Below are 9,306 nucleotides of genomic sequence, written 5' to 3' on the forward strand. Positions count from 1 at the left end.
TTACAAGATATAGTTTTATTGGTTTTGCAGTCACTGATTTCTTCTGATTTTTATTTTTTCCATGATAAGTTTACATTTTAGCCACTGTTCTCTTCCCTTGGGTCAGTTTAAGACAACTCTCCTTATAATCCTAAATTATTCAGCAGTCAGGATTTTCTGTTACCCTCTGAATGAGTAGCTCCCAAATCAGAGCCTTGCAAGGTATCTATGTCCTGTCTTTGAAGCTGTTCTTCATGAATGATTAAATAAGACTAGTAATAACATGGCAGAGCAGTGTGTTGACACTCTGCAATTGATCTCAGAAACATCTCAAGATATCCATATCCGGATTAGGACTAAATTCTGCCAACAGCTGATGATTAGGAAAAAATATATTTTCATTTGTGTCTAACTTTCTGTTGACTGACTAATTTGCATTCTCTAATTTTCTTTTGCATTTGCACCTGGATCTGTAGTCTGCAGCTCACAAGATGGTCCTAAGAATAAATATTTAGTTTTGGAAATGCCATAGGGTCCTGAAGCAAGTTGGATTGGTATTAAAAGGTTAATTTAGGATGCTAAACCTTATCTCTGTACTTCACATTCCCTTTAAAATATATTTCCATTATTTACTCCACAAATTTATTCTCAAATAGCAAATCAAAACTTGAAACAAAACTCTTAGGAGGCTCTTGTAGGTTTCCTTATGATCCATATTTGCCATTTCCTGCTAGCTGTAAGCTCCAGGGGTATGTCTATACGTTTTTGTTGACAGAGGGTTTGTCGACAGATACTGTTGACAAAGCTTCTGTCGACAAAGAACGTCTAGACTACATCCAGTTCTGTCAGCAAAGCAAGCCGCTTTGTCGACATGACAGTGTAGACGCAAAGGACAGTGTAGAGGCAATAATGCCTTCTGTCAACAGAACTCTGTCGACAAAAGGTGTTATTCCTCGTAGAATGAGGTTTACCACCGTCAACAAAACTGCCGAGTTCTGTCGATGTTATGTCGACAGAACTCAGCGGTAGTGTAGATGCAAGTATAGTTTTGTCGACAAAAGTCCACTTTTGTCGACAAAATCCTGTAGTCTAGACACACCCCCAGGAGCCAGCTAAAATTATTCAAACCATGAGCGCATATTTGCTAGATGAATTAGGGCTTAGAAAACATTTGTGGATGCATATTCTCAATTGGATGACTAGCTGGCTGTTTGCACATGCAATTTTCACAACTCTGCATTTAGTCATAATACTTTCATGTTAATTTACCTGAAAATCAGAATCCTTACATGAACTTTATATACTATTTCCAGGTCCAGTTCTACTACCCTGACCTGCTTGGCAGAATATCTTACTACAGGAGTAGTCCTGTTGATTCCAAGAAAAGAAAGGCACTATTCAAAGTGAGACATAGTGGCAGAATTGGTCCCAGTTAATATATTTTATATACTCACTCTCACCAGTTGGCTCTGCTGGTTCTTTTAGACCTGCAGTCTCACATTACAAAAATGAGACATTTTTTTTGTTCAAACTCAATGTACATCTGGGTCCCTCTTTTATAGCCTTTGAGGGTTTTTTTCTAAAAAAACCATATTCTGTTTGAGAGATAATTGATAAGTGTTTACACATGACTAGTAACCATGGCAATGAAACACCCACAGAAGAAAGTATTAAAACAATTAGATACAATTACTATAATTTAGGGTGGTTAAGTGCAGAGATAAATCACTTCACTTCATCTCCTGTGATGTTATGCAGCTGAAAAGAGCAAAAGCATTCACGATAAATGTTTACGTGTGTTCAACATATGTGTGTATGTGTATGCATGCACACATACACACATGCACAGTAGGTGAAATTCACTATTATGTATGCAGAACAACCAGTACAAGGGCAAATTAAGTCTCATTTAAGCCAAGCTTACACTAGCCCTGTGCATAGGCATGAATTCCACAGTCTGTGAACAACATTGGCAGAAACATTGGCAGAGCTTTAAATGGATACAGATGGGATTTTCCATTATTTATAAATGTTATTTCTCTGCCCCTCTTTGGAAGTTTGTTCACGAAATTCTCTTACCCCTTTACTTATACTTAACTTACTGTTCTATTATTGCTGAGTTTCATATTATGCTAAGTTTCATGCACTCATTATTTTCTCCGTGGGAAGAAAATCATATTTAAGCCTTTTTTTAAACCACCCTACACCCTAGACCAATGATACAGGCAGTGAACAGGGATGAAAGAGAAGGAGGTTGTAATTTGAGGCCAGCAGTTGTAAGATGTGGTTATATCCTGAATAATGACTTTGTTACAAAAATGGCAATTGTGGAGGTTCCATATTCATTGTCCCTCCCTCATTCCCGAGTTAATTTGGCTCAGTATGCAAGTAAAACACAACAGCCAGCCCCGCAAGTTCACTCTGGGCTTCAATACTCTGAATGGGTCCTTTCCACCTTACACCCCCCCAGGATAATGTAGGCAAGGGAAGGCAGTGACTTCCCAAAACTGACTGTGCTCGTCGGAGCCTGGGAGGGCTGGGGCCAACGCACAGCTGCCTGGTTCCCTGGCTGCCCAGGAGTGGTAGGGCTGTGATGCGTCAGCCTGGCCAGGAAGGATTGGGCTTCAGGGCTGGGGTTCAGCAGGGCTTGGCTCCATGGGGGGTGGGGAGGTTGCTGAAGGGGAGGAGTCTTAGATGGAAGGGGTGGGGCCTGAGGCAGGAGTGGTGGGGCTGGGAATTTCCTTCCCCAGCTGGGCCTTGGCTCGCTGCCCATGTTACCAGAAATACTCAGGGTTGAGAGTCATTTCACCACCACCTGCCCTTCGTATGAAACAGGCTTATTTGTGCCTGCTGTGGGTCAGCTCCCAGAGACCAATAGAGACCCACACACCAAGCAGGATCTTCCAGGCCTCCACAGGCCTCGCTTTCCCCCTCTCTGTACAGGTAACGAGAAGCCCACACCAATGCCCAAGCGCCCCCTGCAGCGTCCCGCCCCTTCTATGCTGCACTCTCTCGGAATCACCAGCTCTGATTTTCCCAAAGGAACAGTGCGCACCCGCAGCTAGGATTCAACTCAGGCCCAGCCCTTCGCTTTACAGCACAGCACTTAGATATAGTTACAGTGCAAACTAGAATAAGGTTCATTATCAAAGGCTAGAGACAAGGGTCGCTTACTCCCTAATTACCCAAAACTGAATGTCCTGCCCTCACCCCTTCCCTGAAACCATGCTCCCTGCCCCAGCTCACTATCTTCCCCCTCCCTCGGTGGTTTGCTCTTCCCCACCCTCCCTTTCACTGGACAGGGGCAGGGACTTGGGGTGCTGGAGGGGGTGAGGGCTTTAACTGGGGGTGTGGGCTCTGTGGTGGGGCCAGAAAGGAGGGGTTCATGATGTGTAAGGGGACTGCAGGTCGAGGCAGTGAGTTGTGGTGGGGAAGGAGGGGAGGGCCCTGGCTGGAGGTACGGGCTCTGGGATGGGGCTGGGGATGAGGGGTTTGGAGTGCAGCAGGAGGCTCTGGTTTGGGGTGGCTCAGGGCTGGGGCTGGGTGTTGGGGCATGGGCTTACTTTGAGCAGCTTCTGGTCTGCAGTGCAGCAGGGCTAAGGCAGACTCCCTCTTATCCTGGGTCCACACTGCGCCCCAGAAGTCTGTAGCAGGTCTGTCTCCTAGGCAAGAGGCAAGGAGGCTGCTCTTACTCTCAGGCATCTCCCAGGAAGCTCCCCCTGGCTGTTCCTAGCCAATGGGGGTGTGGAGCCAGTGCTCAGGGTGGGTGGCAGTGTGCAAAGCCCCCTGTTCCCCCTGCCAAGGAGCTGGTCCTGCTGGCCACTTCTGGGCTGCAGTGCAGAGGCAGGGCAGGTAGAGACTAGCCTGCCTCCATGCCGCAGCACCATGACTGGAATTTTAATGGGTCAGTTAGTGGTGCTGTCTGGAGTCTCCAGGATCCCTAGGCACAAGAAGTAGGGTGCAGGGGACGCTGCAGCACTCCCAGGTTTTGCACCCAGCTTCCCCATGCCTGTGGGCTGGCCCCACAGCTGACTTTGCCAGCCTCAGGCAGCCTCTGTGGGGTCCTGCTGGGCCTCTGAAGTCCCACCAGCCCCATTGGCTTCAGCACTGCCCGCTGGCCTTGTGGCCTCTGTCGGCTCTCAGGCTGTGTCTAGATTACATCCCTCTTTCGACAGAGGGATGTAAATTAGACACTTCGAAATTGCAAATGAAGTGGGGATTTAAATATCCCGCGCTTCTTTTGCATAATCGCATCATGGCACTCTTTCAAAAAAGCGCCATTTCGAAAGTAAAACCGCAGTCTAAATGCGGTTCTTTCGAAAATGGCAGTCTAAACCGCGGTTTTACTGTTGAAATGGAGCTTTTTTGAAAGAGCGCCATAACGCAATTATGCAAACAAAGCGTGGGATATTTAAATCCCCGCTTCCTTTGCAATTTCGAAGTGTCTAATTTACGTCCCTCTGTCGAAAGAGGGATGTAGTCTAGAGACAGTCTCAGGGTCTAGTTGCTCACTGGCCGCACTGGATCCATAGCCTGCCGGGCCTGCCAGCCTCAGGGTCCAGGCCGCCGGCTATGGAGGCTCTGCTGCTACCCAGGTCCTACTGCCGGCCCGGGGCTCTGCTCCTGGCTATAGATTTTGCTCCTGGTCTTGGCCTGGGGCTCAGCAAGTGTTCCCAGCTGTGGGTCTCTGTGGGTAGCAAGGGATCAGGGTTTGCCAACCAACTCTCCCAGACTGTACGGACCGGACTCTATTGTCACCAAGGCAACCATCAGAGGGCACAAAACAGGCATAAGGGCCCCCACTCTGAAAATAGTTCCAGCACCACTGCCAGGATCCCTTTATAGCTGGGTGTTCTGGTTGAAAACCAGAATCCTGGCAGCCCTATGACTCAAGTGATAGTGAGTAAGTATATTGGAAATAAACGGTTACATCTAAAGCAAAATCCTAACACACTTTCTAGACATTAAGAAGTTACTCTCTCACCTAAAGAAATTTCTCTCACCCAAAGTTCTCTTCACTGCTTTCAGCCCAGCATAGTGGAAATCCTTTTCATGAAGCCTTTTATTCCCTCTATGAAGTGTGCTTGAGCATTCCCTTTGTGACCCAAAACCAATAGAGCAAACCTTTGATGTATATCTCTAGATAGGATTCTTCCCTCTTACTCCTTCTCTTCCCTGGCTGTTTTTTTCTTATTCTGTTAGATTTTTTTCTCTCCAAAATCCTCATAATTCTTCATTTGCATTCAGTTTGGACTGGTGACCGATGACCCATTGTGAATGAGACAATACACAGTTTAGATGCAAACAGATGAAGACACTTTTCTTGTCTTTCAGAAAATTTGTTTGTCACCTTTGCTGGCCTTACTCGGATTTAAGAATATATTTTCCGTACAGACCTAATTCATTATGTAGTATCTTTACCTACATTTCACAGTGATATTGATGACTACTGTGATACCATTTGAGATCTCACCTGTTTTTCTTTGGTGAACCATAATGTACATCCCAGAACCAGGAGATTCCCATAACTCCTCTGCAGTCTCTTGACACTTGGCATTAGGACATTCTTAGATCATAATAACAACACCAAGGCTATGTCTAGACTGCAGGCTTCTTTCGAAAGAGGCTCTTTCGAAAGCATCTTTCGAAAGAGCCTCTTTCGAAAGATCGCGTCTAGACTGCAGGCAGATCTTTCGATAGAGGAAATCCGCTTTTTCGAAAGAGAGCACCCAGCGAGTCTGGATGCTCTCTTTCGAAGACGGCCTCTTTACATTGTAGAACGCCTTCTTTCGAAAGAGGAACTTTCAAAAGAAGGCGTTCTTCCTCGTGAAATGAGGTTTACCGCCATCGAAAGAAAAGCCGCGTTCTTTCGAAATAATTTCGAAAGAACGCGGCTTGAGTCTGGACGCAGGGGAAGTTTTTTCGGGAAAAGGCTACTTTTCCCGAAAAAACCCCTGAGTCTGGACACGGCCCAAGTGATAACAATTCTGCAGACCTTTACATGCCCCGGATTAAACCTGAGAACTCCTTTTCCTTCCAATGAGTTTAAACAAGTGTGATGGAGGGCATAATCAGAGTGCAGTTAGGTTGCAGAGGAGAAATGGAGTGGTTATAAACCCACAACATTAGACTGAACAGGAGATGGGCAGATGCTATTGCATGATTTGTAGGTGCTAACCAGGAGGCAGGGAAACAGAAAATAGCTTCTGAAAAAGGCATCACAAAAAAATATAATGCAAAGACAGTAATACCATAAAAAGCACAAATATTATAGCATGCTGGGTCTTTTATGTCAGTAGCGGGGGTTGGCATTTGCAAAGATGGTAATGAGAGTTCTGGCTGAATCTTCCTTGCTCTGCAAACTCCCTAGTTGGATCTCCCAAACTTCAGTGCTATCCTATTCCTTCGATGCCCCATCTTCTTTTGGATCAAGCCATCTTCTGATCCATTGCAAAGATCTTTTGCGATCTGTCCTAGCAAATGGTTGCTTTCTGAAGTGGAGGGCAGTCATTGGTGTACCCAATTAGAAACAAAAGCAGGGCTCTACCACCCAAAGGCTTTGGGAGAAGTGTTGGTTGTGGTATCACTTGCACAAATGAGAAAGTGTTTTTACTATTCCTCTGGCTCTGTCATATCTCATGAACATATGCTAAACCCCATAATAGTTAGACCTCTCTCATTGTGTTTTTGGAGAATGCACTAGTCGGAACACAGAATTAGCAGCAGTGTCTTGTTCTCACACCTGCTCCCCTCTATTCCCATTGTAACTATCATCCCATTAAACGACATATAGGTTTTGACACAAAATTGACAGGACAGAATGTACAAAGTGATGGAGGAAAACTCAGAAGATAGCACAGCTCTGAATATCGGGATAATATTCTTCTCTAGGTGTCTATCACCATATCCAGGAAACCTTCCGTTCTCAGTAGCCTAGAGGCTTATTGGGGTTGGGAGAGAGCCAATTTCAATAAAGTTTAGTTTTACAAAAGTAGATATGGATGGTGGGACACTCAAGATTGGTGTTCTTAGGGAGCAAAGGAATCAGTGAGGATTCTGAAGAGGGAGGTGCTGTGAATTAAAAAGGGCAGAGGGAAAACACTTGAACACGTGGTGGAATTAACATGAAAAAGTTAATCACAAATAAAAAGGAAATACTTCTTTCTGCAGCACACGGATATAGTTAGTCTGACATTAGTTTTTGCCTCGTTAAAAGCTGAATAATTTTATGACCAGTAGGAATATTTGTATCAAAACAAGCTAAGACGAAACACATGCCAGAAGGGCTGAAAATGACGCCTGAAAGTGTTCAAAAGAACTCCGCCCTTCTAAAATTCTCCACACGTATACTGTCAGTATGTTCATGATATTATTAGTTTTGCCTACTCTTTTTCTAACACCAGTAGTTGGAAATAGGCTGCTCTGACTCCAAATAACTCTTTGTTTCTGAATTTGTTCTTATGGCTTAAATAAATGACTATTCTCACACAATTACATTTTTCTGTTATAGATTTGGCAGGCTTTGATCTCTATAGATTGTCAATTCGGCTTCACCTGCTCGAAGGTAAGGACAACCTGGCAGGTAAATTGGCAATTCCAGTCCTAAACAGCTTCCTGTTGTAATCCACTAGGATCATCTGGTTTGGTCAAAGAGACATAGGAATCACTGGCTACTTCTTTAAAGGTCTAGAGCTAGTCCTGGCATGCAGTTACTCTACGTAGAGGGCAACAAAAAGAAAATCAGCTAAGACATACAGAACAGATGTCAAAATTGACTTCTGAAATATTTCATTTCAAGACACAGTTCCAAACTGAGTTACATAACACATCCCACACAGCCCTTACACACGCACTTACCCACAAAACAATTTTCCTTTTACGTAAGTGGTGGAAAATGAAAACTATCTGGAACACTGGGGTGTTGTAGGAAAAATAACATACTATATCTCCCTTTATCAGGATGATGTTCTAGCTTTACATCCACATTCTGTGGCCCTGATGGCTGGCTGGGGCAGGCAGAAAACAAACACAGGCTGTTTGGACTAAAATAGGTTGGCTGCCACCCCAGGGATGGTGTTTCCATCAGCAGGGTAGGGAAATCTGGATGCACCTTACTCCACCAGTTCCCAGCACAAGACTGCTTCCACTTGGTTCCCTAAGAACTGAGGTTAATTCCAGTTTCATCATTCAGTTTCCTTTATCTGGGATATAGCAAAGCTACATTGAGTTGATCAGATTCAAGTGTAGGAGTCAGCACAGGATATACATTGCATCCAGAGTTACACAGCAAAACATTTCCTTATATACATTTTGACCAACAAGTCAATAACTCACAAGTATATAGTATCATGAGCTTTCATGGGCAAAACCCACTTCCTCAGATGCGCTTGAGTCTGAAGAAGTGGGTTGTGCCCACGAAAGCTCATGATACTAAATATATTTTGGTTAGCCTCTAAGGTGCCATGGGACTACTTGTTGTTTTTAAAGTTAGAGACGAACATGACTACCCCTTTGAAACTAAGAACGCATGTGTTCTTCACTACATGTTGCATTATACACCTCCAGATTGGCTTGGAACCAATCCCGGTACAGCATACTCTGTCCATGCACTGTGCGTGAATAACTTATTCTTTATCTCATCATACAGTTCAGGCTTCTCTTGTCCATTCTGAATGCTACTGAGGTCTTCCCCCTTATCTTAGCTGGTACAGGAACTTGTCTCTAGCCTACTGACCCATTTACCGTCACAATCATGCCCAAACAAATAAGGTAAGTTCCTTATGCCAACGCCTTCACTCTGCTGAGCATTTGCTATTGGTTAGCCTAGATGACACCCTGCCTCCACCATGCTGGCTTCTGTTGATTGCATTTGTAGGTACCTCTTTCTCCCTATAAGCAGTTTGTGTGCTTAACTCAGGGTTTGTAGAGTTTAGTGATTTTCAAGACATTGAAAAATGAGGTGCAGCAACACTCAGCATTGCAATGACTAAGAATCCCTGTGTGGATTTGGGCTGAAGGGTGTGATGCGAAGCCTACTAAAGTTAGGGGAAGCTTTTCCATTGACTTGAATGGGCTTTGAATCAGGCCCAAAAGAGGAAGAAAGGAAATATAAATCATTTCCCTTGGTCACAAACATTGCAATATCAACAAGCCTCATGACAGCTTCTCAGGAATACAAGCTTAATATCTTCTAGCGCTGATCACACAAATCATCAAGAGCTATCTATGACAGACACTGGATTGTTCAGGATGCCATCAGACTTTTATTATTACTATACAGTTAGATCCCTAGCGTGAAATACTGGTCTCATGGAAGACAAAGGAAAT

The sequence above is a fragment of the Pelodiscus sinensis genome, chromosome 17 (assembly GCF_049634645.1).
Source record: "Pelodiscus sinensis isolate JC-2024 chromosome 17, ASM4963464v1, whole genome shotgun sequence".
Lineage (NCBI taxonomy): Eukaryota > Metazoa > Chordata > Testudines > Trionychidae > Pelodiscus > Pelodiscus sinensis.